Here is an 18,641-nt window from a genome sequence, read left to right as displayed (position 1 = left end):
CCAAAAATGCTATCAGGCCTAGGGGCCTTCTTACGATTAACGTTTTTGAAATGGTTATCTATTTCTGTTAGCGTGAAATTTCTATGTGGTGCACAGTGAATGATTCTCATGCTCATCTCTCTAACATGTTTATGTATCTCTGTGTGTTCATCCTGTTTTTAGTCTGGCAAGAGGCCCCTGCTTATATACCTGTCGACCCCCCCCTATAACACTGTTGATTATTCCGTTTTATATGAATTCTATGTTGTACGAGTCACTTAGATTTTACAAATACGTGAGCCGTTCATAGCCCAGCACACGTATTTGTAAAATCTAAGTGACTCGTACAACATGGAATTCATATAAAAGGGAATAATCAACAGTGCTATAGGGGGTCGAATGTAGTCATATGTTTCGTTGAGGACATTTATATAGTTCACATTTTTTTATAATTGTATTCAGAAAGCTGAAAGTCTTCATCTTTTTAAAATCTATATAAAAAGATTCTTTTATGGAATGTCACTTTTAATATTAGTACAAAAATGTTTCTAAGATTACAACTAACCTGTACACTGTAAATAGCAGCAATAAAGAGAGTTTACAGGATATTTTGCATAAACATAAATATCTGAAGTGTAATTGATCCACTAGTAGATGACATAATGTTCTTATCCTAGGAACACAAATGAGATCTAGGATCGTCCTAAGTTTCTGTGATGAAGTTATTCCTATTAGGATGCAATTAAGTGTTATGTTTCGTAGATGACGTTAGTCCTAATAAGTCTGTTTAGCAATGAAGTTAATCGAAATACGAGTGGAGGCACGAATATGATGGGTTAAGGAGCAGTTGACGACTTCTGTTATAAGACCGGAAATAAAAGCTGTAACCATTGGAGGAACAGGCTGTGACTTGTAAAGTCCTGATAGAATGAATAATGACTGCCTCAATGGGTCTTTTTTAATTATATTAACATCTGAAGCTAACGGCTGGGACGTTAAATGATCGCGAGAAAGCGTTATTTTTCCTTAGAAAGCATATAAAACAAGATTTAATAATTGTCACGTAGTAAGATAAGAGTTTAATAATTGTCACGTAGTAGTTGACAATTATTAAACGAAAATTACCAAAAAATATATATATGATAAAACCGTGTTATATGTTAGTAGAAGTCCGGATTCTCACATGACAACACTAATCTATAAAATTGAACTTTTTGTATGCCTTTTAAATAAATGTTGTTTTTATATTAATTTTGGGTCACTGAATACAAATATACGAATAAAATATTTTAAAATTAGCTCTAGGTTCCAAAATATTGCTAATATTAAATAGTACGAATTTAAGTAAAATGTGAAAGAACTCTATATTTATTTTAAGAATACATTAACTTATTTAGTTTTTGTAACTTTTTACATGAAATTGAGAATTAAGAAATGATTCCAAAATACTATAACATATTTTTATCAAGACTCATTATTCATATTTGCTTGTCTTTTGTAACTTTTCCATTTTCAGGGGTATCTCTTTTCAAATTTCAGCAGTAGTCCGCTAATATTGATGCATCCCACCGGCCCTGGTATCTTTTCTTTATTCTTGATATGTCTTGTTGAAATCTTTTGTCAAGTTCGTCACTTACTTCATTGTAGTTGGCAGAAAAAATCAAGATGAGAGAGAAAAAAAATGAATTTTAAGAGACATATTGCAACTCATCTGCTGATACTTTTGTAGAAGATTGTTTACAAGCTCATAATGATTTTCACATCTGTTGCCTAAAAAACTATAAACGACTACTCTAAAAGATATCCTTGCTTCCTTTTCATAGCCCTGTAAAATTGAATCAAAGTTTTTCTTCTTCAGAATTTCTCGAATTTGAGGACCAATAAAGATACCTTCTTTTACTTTAGCATCGCTTAGACGCGGAAATTTACTTCACAGGTATTTGAAGGCTGGTCCGTCTTTTGTTGAGAGCTTTGACACAGTTCTTCATTAGTCCCAACTTAATATGTAAAGGTGGGAGAAGAATTCGTTGGGGTTCTACTAGAGGTAGATGCTTAACATTTTTTTCTCCAGGACACAGATTTGGTCTTGAAGTCCAATCTTTTTAAATGTGATGTAAAGATCAAAATCTGTAAAAGTAAGACCTGTAATCTAAAGTTTTAAAAATGTAAAATGTTCAACTTGAGTATTTTACACTTTTAAATGGTTTCAAATCTACATAATGTATTATTTTTTTGTAGAAACCATGGATAAAAATTCAGTTTGGTTCTACTTTCATCGTACAGAAACGAGAGATGTAGCTGTACATAAACAGTGCAACAAAAGAATAAAAGCAGCAGGTGGAAGTACTAGTGGTTTAGGTAGTTATCTAAAGAAACAACATAAAATTAATCTATTTAATAAAACAACGAAGAATGCTGAAAAGTACCAGCGATTGATACAAAATCAACAATAACCTCTTATTTCAAGAAAAATGACGAATCTCTTGAAGCTGTACTCATAAGAATGATAGCAAAAAATGGAATTCCTTTTAGCGAGTTGTTTACATCTGCAGATTTACGAATCCTATTAAAAGCAAGAGGTTACCATAGGATATCAAAGTCGCCAAAAACTATTCAAAAAGTTCTTATGCAATATGCAGATAAAATTAAGGAAGACGTATCGAAGGAAATTTTACAGCATACGTACAATAACAAAATGTTTTGGCTTACCACAGATGAGTGGACATCAAATAAAAACCGCCGTTATATAAATGTGAATATTTATGGAAGTGATGATAAACTTTGGAATCTTGGATTTAGTCGAATTTATGGACCTGTGCCTGCTGAGGTATGCGCAGAAATAATAGAAAATAAATTAAAAGAATTTCAAATTTTTATGAAAAATATTGTCCGCATAACATTAGATGGAGCTGCCGTCATGAAGAAAACGATGAAATTACTGAATAAAAACCATCAGTTACGTCTTGTACATGGATTACAATCATAAAAGTTTTTTACAATATAAGCACATCAGATGTACAGGATGACGATGAATATAATGCTAATCTACTACTTACTACAGATTCTAATTCTGATTCTGATATTTCGGACATTGAATACGATAATTTTGAAATAAACCAAGAAACTACTGGCTCTTCCAAACTTATTCTACAAAATGCAAAATGAAATTCTTTAATTACAAAAATACGGCAGATAATAAGTCGTTTTAGAAAATCGTTAACCAAAAATACATTACTACAAAAATATGTCAGTTCCACAAGCAAAAAACACGAAGGACAAATAGTAAAAAAGAATTACAGTACTTTTCGCTAAGAAAAAGTACTGAGGAAGTATATTCAAATAGCATTTGGTTGTTTAATGACCATTCGTCCAAAAAGTGTTGAATCAGAAAAGGTATTCTCGGTATCTGGATTATTTTGTAGAAAAATTAGATCAAAAGTAGGAGATAAGACTTTAAATAATTTAAGTTTCTTGAGAAGTTATTTTTTTTAAAATGGTAATTAATAAAATTGTATTAGACACTATATATTATTTCTGTTGTGTTTTATTTTTCTGTATTATTTTGTTTCTGTTTCTAAAAGTTATTATTATAGTTTTTTCAGAATAACACTTTAATTTTTATATTTCTTATATTCTATATCTTTGAAATAAAAGATGTAAAATGCAAATGAAAATGACATCTTTTTTTCACCTTAATGAAACGATTAGTTTTTCACTGAGATGTGATGAAAGTTATTTATTGATAAATAATGGTAAATTTGTAATTATTTCTGAAAAAATTACGTATTTGTATTAAAAAATCTGTATTACGTGTATTATGCAGGTGTATGAAAAACGAGAACAAATTCTTTCATTGTGTGAAACATAAAGTAAAAAATATTTCATAAGTTTTAATTTCTGGAATGATGTAAATAATTTATCGTAATTTTCAAAAATTTAGTACAGTAATTGTTGTTTATTTTATTTTGTATTATCCTATACTACACTATAACACTAACTTCACTTTTACGCTATAGAGAAAGTGCACGTGACGTGAAATGATTTCTCTTACATATACAGTAAACACCCCTATAACGCTTAGATACGTTCCACGTTAATCGAATTTCACCTTGTAGGAATGATTAAATACATGAGCCAATCGCAGCCCGATAGGTGTAAAGTTTACGGAATACGGCTGATTGAAAGGTTTTCTTCCATAAAATTAATCGATTCTAGACTAATCCGACTCAACATTTCCAAAATACGTATATATTTTTGGGGAATAATCCGTATAAACAAAAAATTGTAGGATTATTTACCGAGTGTGCACCGTTCGACTACGCCGTTGCTCAAAGCTTGTTTTCGTCTCAGAACAGCACACGAAACGGCGTCCGTGATTTTTGATAACAAATTTTTCGCAGAAAAATAACTTGACCTTTGGAGACATTATTAATATAAATAATTTTTATGGCCGTTGAATAAGAAATGCTTCTTTCGCAAGAAATGTATAAAATTAGTGCTGTATTAGACTTACGGTACCTAATTTACATACTGTACAGACGCTAATAAACAACTTACTAGCCTAAAATCTCTTTAGCGTAGCGCCAGGCGGCAAAAAGCATATATATAATTATAATAAAGTTACAATAAATTAAGTTAATATATAATTATATATACAGTACCTAATTTATATATAATTAATATAAAATTATATGTACAGTAACTAATTTATATATAATACTGTACAGACGATAGCAAACTGAATTTAGCCGCTCCGTAGCGTGGCGCATGGCGGAGGAAAGTAGTTCGGCTGCTTATTTACTATTGGTCGAGATTCTATCAATCTTGTCGCGAAACGAGTCGGCGACGACGTTTTAGGAGCTCCTTTATACGAACGTTTCTACAATTTTTTCGCTACGTTATAGGAATTTCCGTTATAGGTACGCAGGTTATAAGGGGTCGACTGTACAGAGACTGCGCTAAGAATACCGCGCCATATTGATTACTGATTTCACGTTACCTTGCTCGTTCACTTTATTATTTCAACGTGTAAGAAAGGAATCTTACCTGACTATGCAGTCGATAGAAATTCCGGAATGTTTTATTTTGGAACTGCTATTTATGTTATTATGTTCTTGATAAGTATTTGTGTATATAGTGTTTGGATGTATGTAGGCTAATGAGGGGTATTTGTACTGGAATATATTCTACTAAATATTTGATTGTTGTTAATTAAATACATATTAATGTTAAATTCTTACTGTACTAGAGTATACATTTTAAAAATTATTATTCACGTAAGAATATGTAAAATAAAACCACGTTTTAAAATAATACAGTTATATGCTATCGATAATGGACCCTTGTCAACAACAAATACATCTAAACAGTGTCATGTTTTCAGAAACTTTTTGAACGATAATATATACACTATAACGTACAATCAATGGCCGTATTTTTACTTTCTATTAATGGTCATTTAAACAAATCTTTGACTGTTATCTTACAATGTTTATTTCAAAATTAAATTTACGAATTCATCTTTTAAAAAAATGTTTAATACTTACGTCTTGTAAAAAAGAGAATTTCGAAAAATAAATAAACTATTAAGATCTTATACATCATCATCATTGACCCTACTATATTTCACTAGCATATACAATATCTCTCTAACATTAAATCTCAGAATTCATACTGCTAAAATGTTTATTATTGATCATAAAGAAAGTGCAGTTATAAAACATAAAGTAAATATTTTTACTCTGTTGAAAAGTCAATTGATTTGTTTCTTTCGTGATAAATATTTGAAAAAAAATTCTATAAACTTACTTTTGTCGCTCGAAATACATTTGCTTAATGATAAAATTTAAGCAGATTGCTTTTTATTAAATTGCTTTGTAGATCTAAAAATATATAGATAATCATTACATACAATATTGTAAAACTGTTAGAAATTGACCATCTTTTTAAAAATTGCTATATTTTTCTTATTTATAGCAATGTTAATGAAAAAATATCACTAAAGTATGCTACTGACATATACTAACAATAATTAATACTATAAATGTAAAAGACGCATAAACGAATAAATATTCATGTGGTTCATCTATTCCCTATTACTATAGGTTAATTGGAGAGAGACTCGCCTGAATTAAATGGAAATAGGAATGAAACAAAACTTTAATAAGAAAACTATATTGACTGCTTTAGTACATTTTAGGTGATTTTTACATAAAAATCATTTATACAAAATGAAAATTTTCTCAAGTTTAAATATCACGGTCATAACTTTCTAACTTTTTTAAGTTTGCTTGTTTCACAAATTTTTTCACATAATTCACATTTATTGCCGTTTATTTATTATTAAGGTGTTACTGTACATACGCCATTGTAATTTGATCTTAGTCATACAACTTTACTTATATCTGTATTAAACCCACATATAAAAATGGCATATCTCTCCCGAATATCAGGAAGAAACGGACCAGACTCTCATTACACCTCTGTAGAAACCAAAGTATTACGACACACTTTACCAATTAACTGACGTAATTTACATTTTGTGTGAAACACAGGTTCAACTATATCATCAAGTAACTTTGGTATTATCTTGCCATTTAAAACATTAAAAAAAAATCAAATGTGATAAGACATGAAACCAGAGGAAAAATTATTAACAATCTGCAGTAGTTGGTAATTAGTACTTTTTAGTGGTACAATCGGAAAAATAGTGTAGATTTTATATTATCATCTGCCATTAGTACGTAAAGACAATTATCTTCTTAATATTTTGTTCGTGCATTTGCTAAGTTTTAATTTCTTTATATCTGTATACATTGTGTATATTAAACAATGTTATAATTGAAAAACTCCATTAGAAAATGCGTGTGTACGCATTTTCTAATGGAGTTTCTCTTGCGTGCAGTGGCGTGCAGTTACGTGCAGTGAATACAGATGACGTTCATTTGAATCTAAATGAATTGGAAAATTCGATTTAAAATGTGCTGATTATACACGGTATTAGTTGCGTGCAGTAAGCATAGGTGACATTCATTTAAAGTTAATTAAAGTTTATTGTCAGAAAACGTTTTATATCCAACACTAATTACACTGGTCTACATCAAAATTGATTTTTACATGAAAAATCTACTATAGTTTAACTATAGTAAATTTTTCATGTAAAAATAACTATAGTTTTTAATTCGCTGAATCTAATTACATAACTTAGAAGTAATAGTTAGCTCGTATTGTTCATTTATGCTACATGAACCGCAGTAGCGTAGCGTGGGTGCCAGCCGAGAGGGCAAAGGAAAATTTCGCCGTCCCCTTATTTAGGTATATCAATTTAAAAGACTAAAATTCAGTTTCGTCACAGAATAAGTAACGATAAATTCCGTGCTAGTGTTGTTACCTTTTTAAAATCGCTGACCCGGACGGCAGCGATTTTAAAAGGTTTGTTCGAACAGAAGTTCCTGACGCATGCGTATGTCATTTTGCAATGCGAAGAATAATGTGCAGTGCAAGCCGATCCTAAATCATTTACAATTAGCGTCTAGGAAGACTCGAGTAGAAGTAACATAAGTAACCTAGATCAGTGTTTTTCAACCTTCTTGAATACGCGACCCCTTTACAAGTTAAAAAATTCTGGCGACCCCTACGGCCATATTAAAACTATGTCAGTGATTTTCTTTTACAGTATTTAATTTCCTTTCTGTTGAGACCTGAATATCGATCAAAAAACTAATTGTACTGTAAAATAAACAGGCACAGCCTTCTCACTGAAATTGTATTTTTTTATTGTAGTGTAGGTTCTAAAAACACTTGTCTTTTTCTTTTACCCGCGACCCCACGTGTATGGCTTTTCGACCCACCTGGGGGTCGCGACCCACAGGTTGAAAAACACTAACCTAGATGATTTAGCCCTATTGGATATTGGAGGTGTATATGAGTACGAATGAATCGTACAAGCAAAAAAAAAAACGTCGACAGGTTTCGCACGGTATTGCTGGGTAAAAATTAATGGCTCACCCTGACGATGAGTCGATTCCCGGACAGTCCGGATGGTAACACTATCCCCCGTACTCATCTCAATCGGTCCAAATCGTAGGTGCGACGAAAATATGTTGAAATTTTTACAAGATATTATTATTATTTATTGTGAAATTTTGCCACCCCCTAAAACGTGCTGCTCGGGGCGGGCCGCCCCTGCTGCCCCCACTACGCTACGTCACTGATGAACCAGTCCTGTCCGGACCCAAGATACTTGAGCATAGGAATTGTAATTTACCGACTTTTTCATTTACCGGTAATTCGGTAAATAAAAATTAAATTACCGGTCTACAGGTAAAGTTTTTCCTGAAAAATAAAATTAATAATTTATATCGATGGACAAGTAATTTCCTGCAAACAAAAGCTATTTTCATATTTTATTTTGTAAAAAAAATACATAAAAGTATTGTTTTAAATCAAGATGAAAATTTGATCAAAGGCACCTTAACTTTTTCACGTGTGATATAACACGAGAAAGAATTCGAACATCTTTCTATAAGCAAATAAAAATGGTTAAAAAGCTGTTTAGTAAATACGTTTATCCATAATTGCAGCTTCTACAACAGATTTAATAAAATAATTAAAAAAGTTTCTATTACAATTCATATAAACCCAGAATACCGTAGAAAAGAATTTAACAAAGAATAAATCCACATATTTTATGAGAATCTTCAAACTCGACAAAAACTGTTTTTTGGCATCAAATTTAACTTTTCGATATTAACAGATTATATTTAAATAGATTCAAGCCAGTTAACAGTACTGTTCAAATTTATTTTTCATATAGGCCTAAGAGTAGATTTATTTTTCTACTATAATAAACGACTAAAAGTACAGAACAGCTTCATAATCTGCTGAGAATGGACATAATAGTTTTATTTATTCCTCAGAGTTGAAAGACAATTTGTTGCAATTGTTCTCAATCACTTGATTTACTTAGCTTGATACATCGCTGATTTCAATGTTCTGTCATAATTTTCGCTAGTAGCAGTTTAGATGAAATCAGAAATCTTGTATCCAAAGTAGTAATAAACCGTACCAGAAACATCTTTATCTTGGTCTGATATGCATTCTCTTATATGAAAATAGAAAATAAATTCTGTTCCTTTATGATAAGTTTTATGCAGAAATTTTGTGCTTAATTCCACATAAAATACAACCAAAAGAGTGGACAACAGTTAAATACAACTAAGTACAAGGTTCATACAGTAGATTCTATATATTCAGTTTATAATTTCAAGTACTTTTTACTACACTAAATATCTATTTATTCAATTAATTAATTGTTATATGGTTTTAATGCAGTTATACGAATGGCACACTTCAGTTTTTAATAAAATTAAATACTACTTGAACTAATAAATAATACTGATTTAATCCGATTACAAAAGATTTTGAGTAGAATACACATTATTCATAATTCTAGAATAATCATCAATTAGACGACTTTAGAGTTTATTTTTTAAGCTAGTTTAAACATACATGTGTAAAGTCACTATTAGTATAGACAACTAGAAATTCGGTTGTTTTTTTCCTTTTTTAAAGGTAAAGTTTGGTATTGGGTAAACAATTTTTTCTATGGTAAAGACGTGCACTCCGTAATAACTTGCAAAAAAATATAACAGGCTGCATTCAGATCATGGTATGAAATAAGTGACAAATCTGAATGCAATATGCTAAACTCTTTGAAAGCTCTCACACTGAATGCATGAAAAATGATTTCACTTTTTTTCTTTTCATTTAGTGATATTGTTTTCGTGTCAAAGAAAGGACAAAGATCAAGATAAATCTTATATCCAAACATATGGAACATCAAGTATAATTTGATATACAACAAAAAATGTTGTATAAAATAGCAAACTAAAATGTATATATTAAAACAGTGTAGTGTTTTCAATAATTAATGAAAAATAATTTTTTATTTAATGTTTTCAGAAAGAAAACTTACACTTAATGAAATTTTTATAGAATTAATTTTTTACGGCATATTTAATAATGTAATTAATAATGGAGTCTTTTGATTAAACAAACAAATTCTTTTCTCAATTTTTGTCAGACCAAATATACTTTTTGCCCCAAAAAATGCAAATTTCTTTTTCAAAAATTATTCGATTTTTTTTTTTTTCATAAATAGGGAAACAATTTTTTGGATGAATTTTTGTATGTTTTCTAATGTTTGTAAAGGTTCGTTTTTTGCCATGTGTAAAATACAGATTTTATTACAGATAGGTTTTAAATATCGCTTGGTGGTGCTTACATGAACAATATTATATAAGGTTTTTAAATAAATAAGAAATTGAAGATTTTTTGAAAAGTAAAAATTTTATTATTAAAAACTTTTCATCACGCGAAAAACATTAATTTCCACAAGAAGAACTTTCTTTCGTTAGTTTATTTTTCAATTCTTTAACAGTTGTTGGTACTTTTTCATGAACATGATAAGTTAAATAAACAAATAGAATACATTGCAATAACCTGAAGTAATCACAACTGTCGCCATCATCCCACCCAGAAATTATACAAATATAAAAAGCACAAACATTAATATTGCATTACAAAATGACGTTTTATGTATGTCAGAATTTCTTGTAATATCAACATCAACATTGCAATTATTTGTAATATCTGAATTTACTGTTAAAGATAGTTTATTATAAAATAACTTCATAAAAATAATACATACACAGATAACTTAAGCACAAAGGTACTTTTTTTACTTTTTCCGCCCTGTGAGCACTAAAAGGGCCTCGTATAGCAGGCCTATTATGGGTTCGGTCAGGCCCACAATGGGGCGGCCGAGTGGTGAGAAACGAGGTCCGACATATCCGAACGGACCACCCCGAAAGATTCCTGAAGATTCCTTGACCCGTCCAAATTCTATCCCGAGTCCCCCAGATCGGTAGGCTGCCACCTTGACCGCTCGGCCATCCGGCCGTCGAAGCACAACGGTACTAGCATAAAACTGGTGGTTGTTTTATATGCCTTTAAAAATCATTTCTGAAGAAACCCAAAATTAAAACTATCATCATATCAGGATCGACTGCATTTGTATTTTCGCTGATGTTAACATTATTAATATTAAAATATGTAGACAATAACAACAACACTCTTCTTCTTCTTGTAGAGAGCTGATGAAGTTCGTCACTTTGCTTACTTACCTCTAATTGCATACTCAATTAGACAAGTAAATGTCTCTGCTTATATTTGAGATAATTTTTAAGCAGGACTGCAGAGTCGTGTAAAAATCTACATCTACATACACCAACTCCAACTGAAGGTGGACTTGCTAAAAAAATAGACCCGGAAATTCTGATTTCATCACGTGATTCCAGAATAAAATGCACAATCAAGTAATTCTTTGCATAAAAATAATTAAGTACAGCACATTAATTAAACACAGCAATATTAATATTTTCACAAAAAGCGTTACTCAATGTTCTACAAGTGTATTATTTCTTTATTATATTTTATGAAACTTTCTTGGTACTGTCTTGTATATCGGATGTGTCAAAAGAGGAAAATAACTGCTCAATGAGCACACACCAATATTGTTACTGATAACAGTCAAATTGCATTGATAATCTTCGGTCCAGGTTTACTTAGTAATACGATGTACAATGTTCAGGATCTCAGTTTCTGTGATATATCAGGTCAAGTTCATAACCAACTGGCTATTACATTGCGAAAGAGCTTTTGAGGCAATCTTAACTTCATGTTCAGAAATAAAATTAAAATCATTTTAAAGAGAAATTAATTAATTTAAAATTTTACTTTTTTGGTATGTTCGTTTATTGAACACTACAAGAAATATCATGTATAAAAACATACATTTAATATTCAGCAATTTTCATATCACTGCTACATAAGTAACAAATCAAATTAACAAATTTTTTGATATAAGTCAATTGCCTGCTTTGAAAGTAATGAAAATTTGAAATTAATATAATTTATTGTTTCAGTAGAAAACACAGAGCTGGAATTTAAAAACTGATTGAATTATTGATTTTAATTTCTAGTTTGAAGCACTTGCAGAAATAAGCTCAATAAACAAAAAATAGAAAGTAAAATATTGTTTAGAATGAATAATATAAGCATCATGCATACGGTCAATACGAGCTCTGATTACTGCAAGACAATCGTGAAAAGTTCAAATAGGTAAGAGATATTTTATAAATATTATCTTATACATTAAAAAATGATTTTAATAATTTTTCCATTTTAAATTAAATTAATTGAAGTTAATAAGTTTCATATTTTTAGTAAATTTGTTGATTTGTACACCAAAAAACAGAGCCAAGATATGACTACGAAATTTTCTTTTGTGCTGTTGATTTTTGTAATCAATTTGTTTATTCCTGAAACTTTTGGTGGTAAGTTATATATATATTTTTTTAATAATAAAAACATACTTAAATTTCAGCTTATAACAAACAATTTATTAACATATTGAGCTGTACAGTAGTGTCTCGTATAACGTACGCCTCGAATAACGAACATTGCGAACGGACTTTCCGTTCGGCAGTTACGTGAGGCCAACTACAGATTTTCTGTGAACAAGCGCGAATGACATTTTTACACTTTTGTCGTTGTCAATGACAATCTGCTATTTTTAGAATATATTAGTATTATTAGAATATATTATTAGCATATCTGATATACAGAGAGCTCCCATTGGAAATCGGCTTGCTCCCTTGTTTATTACGTACATCACCTCAGTGCAGGGTATTTACATTTATTCAAGTTCTTGAATATATCACTATTGCATGTTAGGTGTTAACAGATAGTGAGTAGGATACCTTACAAGTAAGTTTAATAATCATACACAACTACTTTAATGCATTTCAAAGTAATACCGAACCAAAAAGTGGCGGGCTTAATAAAGACGCCACGTCATGACCGTTTATTTGTTAGAAAAATAATACAAAGGTTATATGACTCGAAGCGTTGCTATATAATACAAATACAAAAAATATATAACAAAATCATTGCTACACTCATACCCAATAATCACATTATTTTAATTCAAAATTATATTTTTTAAACGAGTTAAATATTTGACCACCTGATGAGATTAGTTAAAAATGATAAAAATAATTGATATTTTTATGCTATTCAAATACGGAGAAACCAAAAAAATATGGAAAAAAATTCTACTCCATAAAAAACAGAAAACACCTGCTGATGTCATAAAAGACATCCAATAGTATTTTTATAATTTTTACTCGCTTCAAATCTGTTTAAAAAGTTTAGAAAATTTAATTAATTTGAAAAAAAAAACCTCTTATAGAAAACAATAGCGCAACTGATTAAGCTAATTAATAATACGCTGTAAAAATTTTCCCTGCAAAAATAATTTAATAAATTGGCATATGTGATAGACAATGATGTACGTGTACTAGCTCACGTACTTTTGGAAAAGTTAAGTGGTGAACGGTAATACGATAAATTTATGAACTGCATAAACTGATATTGATACAATTTTTTTTTAAAGAAAACCTTTCATAAATGCAAACAAGACAGTACGCATCGGTTAAATGGTTAATTAAATTGAAGAAAAAGCTATTTTAAAAAATTCCGAGACGAATTTACTTTAACAAAAAAATTATATTTCTTTAGACTATACATACATGATGAAGCAATTTCTTTCAGTCTCTTGACAGGCTTCTAAGATGATAACAATTCCACGGAGAAGTCGACCTTTTATTGTAGGCATTGTATAGTGGATGAGTATCTGCTATACAATGCAAAAAAGTTAAGACTCAGCCATGGAATTGTTATCACCTCAAAAGCGTGTCAAGAGACTGAAAGAAATTGACTTATCATGTATGTATATTCTAAAGAAATATAATTTTTCTGTTGAAGAAAAAGCTAATGATTTCACAGTGGAAAAGTACTAATCACAAATACTAAAACTACAGCAACTGTAAAAGTCTACGTATTTATTAACTGGCATGAGTCGAGCAAAACTGTCTGAGACAGAGTTGCGCGGCTCCTCCTGGTACTCTCTCTCTGTAATATATACTGTAATTAGATATACGTGCTCCAATTTTCGGCTTTCGGATAAATTTACAGCAGAATATTCAGGCATTAGGAAAAATAAAAAAAAAGCTGATTTACACTGATTATTTATTGTAAAAACTGTAAGTGTTTCAGTTACTTAAACTTTCCTTCTTCGGCTGTACTTGGTACAAGTTGTTAGTCACAAGTATGTAAATTACTTCAGGTATATTTTACAAACATTATGATGGATAATTAAATTAATTTATTAATGTGAAATAATGAACACATTTAATTTTTTTTTTTTTACAAAAGTAGTAGTCTTCATTTATAAGTTTTTCCCTTTATATATAATCTATTCATAAAATATTTTACTGTTACCATAGACAGTTTCTACAGCTGCCATAAAACGCCTAAAATTCCAAAAAAAAGATATATTTTTCTATATGTATGAGTGTTAGTGTGTGGGGAAAAACAATTTTGTTCACCCAGTGTAAAACTAAACAATAATTTTTCTTTTTACAAAAAGTTGTAGCTGTTATCTTTTTATTAGTGACATTTCTGTTGGTAAATTGTGTTATTTAGACTTCCAAGTAACAGAAAGATATAGGGGTATCTTTCTGTCGGTTTCTCGGTGGTATTAGATTTAATGAAAATATTTCTCTTAATTAAACTACTCTTTAAGCTCAAGATTATTATTTTTGAATCATTTTTCTTGTCTTCGAATATTAATTAATCATATAATGTTTTCTTTGATGTGATATATCACATCAGATAGCATCATCACAATTTTCAAATTTTTACTAAAGAAGTTACGAAATTTCTTGTTTTATATTTTACACATAGGTTATTAAATTAACGAAAAAAAATATATATATAAGATATCAAAACTTAAGCATTGATTAATATCATTTGTTATAGAACAAGTCATGAAAAATACACATCAAAGTAAAAGTGTAAATAAAATAAGAATTACTGGAGTACCAGTAAGTTTGGTTTTAATTTACTTTAAATTATTTATAAAAAATATATCTTATTTCTATTTTTAAGTTTTTTCCTTATTTAAAAGTGAAGAAAATTAATAACACTGTAGTCTTTGATGGTATCGATTTTAAATTTTTAAGTTCAGTCATTCAAAATTTAAAAAATGTTCAGTAAGTAAATTCATTTTATTTATACATAAAAATATATGAAAATATAAAATTTTTATAAGACATTTTACATAGATATGAAATTATTGAACCTCTTGAAAAAGTATATGGAATTAAATTGGACAATGGTTCGTGGACTGGTTTAATTGGAAAAATACAAAGAAAGGTAAGAATAGCAATAACAGTTCAATTGAATTTGTAAAAATAATTACTATTATCTATAATAGTTTATTTGTATATATATATAAGGAAGCTGATCTTAGTATAGTTTCAATCAGTGGTGATATTCGAAATATTTAACAAAGGGTTCGCTAACAGAAAATGTTTCCTAAGCCCCGAGCCCGAGATATCTCGGGCATGTTACATAGCGTTAACAAAACTCGGGCGTTTAGACCCCCTAAAAAGTTTTTGTTTTTTTTTATTTTTGAAATGTTTTTTAAGTCTCCAAATTTTTTCAAAATTTTTTTCCCGCGCGAATAAATTTTATCGCGATTTTAATTTACTTTTAATGACGCACGGTTCACGCTTAATTGCTTTTAATTTGTTTTTTAAAGGGAGTTTGATATCAAATATCATTCATCGTTCTAAAGTTGTAGTGCGCAAATTTTCCTTCGGTAAAGTTATTTAAAGCTAGTTTCTGATGTCAAAAACGACCTGCGATCGTTTTTTAATTTTTTTAATTAATAGATTTTATTATATATAAGTNTTTCAATAATAATAAAAACATACTTAAATTTCAGCTTATAACAAACAATTTATTAACATATTGAGCTGTACAGTAGTGTCTCGTATAACGTACGCCTCGAATAACGAACATTGCGAACGGACTTTCCGTTCGGCAGTTACGTGAGGCCAACTACAGATTTTCTGTGAACAAGCGCGAATGACATTTTTACACTTTTGTCGTTGTCAATGACAATCTGCTATTTTTAGAATATATTAGTATTATTAGAATATATTATTAGCATATCTGATATACAGAGAGCTCCCATTGGAAATCGGCTTGCTCCCTTGTTTATTACGTACATCACCTCAGTGCAGGGTATTTACATTTATTCAAGTTCTTGAATATATCACTATTGCATGTTAGGTGTTAACAGATAGTGAGTAGGATACCTTACAAGTAAGTTTAATAATCATACACAACTACTTTAATGCATTTCAAAGTAATACCGAACCAAAAAGTGGCGGGCTTAATAAAGACGCCACGTCATGACCGTTTATTTGTTAGAAAAATAATACAAAGGTTATATGACTCGAAGCGTTGCTATATAATACAAATACAAAAAATATATAACAAAATCATTGCTACACTCATACCCAATAATCACATTATTTTAATTCAAAATTATATTTTTTAAACGAGTTAAATATTTGACCACCTGATGAGATTAGTTAAAAATGATAAAAATAATTGATATTTTTATGCTATTCAAATACGGAGAAACCAAAAAAATATGGAAAAAAATTCTACTCCATAAAAAACAGAAAACACCTGCTGATGTCATAAAAGACATCCAATAGTATTTTTATAATTTTTACTCGCTTCAAATCTGTTTAAAAAGTTTAGAAAATTTAATTAATTTGAAAAAAAAAACCTCTTATAGAAAACAATAGCGCAACTGATTAAGCTAATTAATAATACGCTGTAAAAATTTTCCCTGCAAAAATAATTTAATAAATTGGCATATGTGATAGACAATGATGTACGTGTACTAGCTCACGTACTTTTGGAAAAGTTAAGTGGTGAACGGTAATACGATAAATTTATGAACTGCATAAACTGATATTGATACAATTTTTTTTTAAAGAAAACCTTTCATAAATGCAAACAAGACAGTACGCATCGGTTAAATGGTTAATTAAATTGAAGAAAAAGCTATTTTAAAAAATTCCGAGACGAATTTACTTTAACAAAAAAATTATATTTCTTTAGACTATACATACATGATGAAGCAATTTCTTTCAGTCTCTTGACAGGCTTCTAAGATGATAACAATTCCACGGAGAAGTCGACCTTTTATTGTAGGCATTGTATAGTGGATGAGTATCTGCTATACAATGCAAAAAAGTTAAGACTCAGCCATGGAATTGTTATCACCTCAAAAGCGTGTCAAGAGACTGAAAGAAATTGACTTATCATGTATGTATATTCTAAAGAAATATAATTTTTCTGTTGAAGAAAAAGCTAATGATTTCACAGTGGAAAAGTACTAATCACAAATACTAAAACTACAGCAACTGTAAAAGTCTACGTATTTATTAACTGGCATGAGTCGAGCAAAACTGTCTGAGACAGAGTTGCGCGGCTCCTCCTGGTACTCTCTCTCTGTAATATATACTGTAATTAGATATACGTGCACCAATTTTTGGCTTTCGGATAAATTTACAGCAGAATATTCAGGCATTAGGAAAAATAAAAAAAAAGCTGATTTACACTGATTATTTATTGTAAAAACTGTAAGTGTTTCAGTTACTTAAACTTTCCTTCTTCGGCTGTACTTGGTACAAGTTGTTAGTCACAAGTATGTAAATTACTTCAGGTATATTTTACAAACATTATGATGGATAATTAAATTAATTTATTAATGTGAAATAATGAACACATTTAATTTTTTTTCTTTTACAAAAGTAGTAGTCTTCATTTATAAGTTTTTCCCTTTATATATAATCTATTCATAAAATATTTTACTGTTACCATAGACAGTTTCTACAGCTGCCATAAAACGCCTAAAATTCCAAAAAAAAAGATATATTTTTCTATATGTATGAGTGTTAGTGTGTGGGGAAAAACAATTTTGTTCACCCAGTGTAAAACTAAACAATAATTTTTCTTTTTACAAAAAGTTGTAGCTGTTATCCGAATAGTTTTTTATTAGTGACATTTCTGTTGGTAAATTGTGTTATTTAGACTTCCAAGTAACAGAAAGATATAGGGGTATCTTTCTGTCGGTTTCTCGGTGGTATTAGATTTAATGAAAATATTTCTCTTAATTAAACTACTCTTTAAGCTCAAGATTATTATTTTTGAATCATTTTTCTTGTCTTCGAATATTAATTAATCATATAATGTTTTCTTTGATGTGATATATCACATCAGATAGCATCATCACAATTTTCAAATTTTTACTAAAGAAGTTACGAAATTTCTTGTTTTATATTTTACACATAGGTTATTAAATTAACGAAAATACATACATATAAAAAGATATCAAAACTTAAGCGTTGATTAATATCATTTATTATAGAACAAACCATGAAAAATACACATCAAAGTAAAAGTGTTAATAAAATAAGAATTACTGGAGTACCTGTAAGTTTGGTATTAATTTACTTTAAATTATTTATAAAAAATATATCTTATTTCTATTTTTAAAATATTTTAAGTTTTCTCCTTATTTAAAAGTGAAGAAAATTAATAACACTGTAGTCTTTGATGGTATCGATTTTAAATTTTTATGTTCAGTCATTCAAAATTTAAAAAAT

The sequence above is a fragment of the Centruroides sculpturatus genome, unplaced genomic scaffold (assembly GCF_000671375.1).
Source record: "Centruroides sculpturatus isolate CEXI.00-Female unplaced genomic scaffold, Cexi_2.0 scaffold238, whole genome shotgun sequence".
NCBI classification, from domain to species: domain Eukaryota; kingdom Metazoa; phylum Arthropoda; class Arachnida; order Scorpiones; family Buthidae; genus Centruroides; species Centruroides sculpturatus.
The sequence above is the reverse complement of the archived record's forward strand: the minus strand, read 5'-3'. Positions refer to the sequence as shown.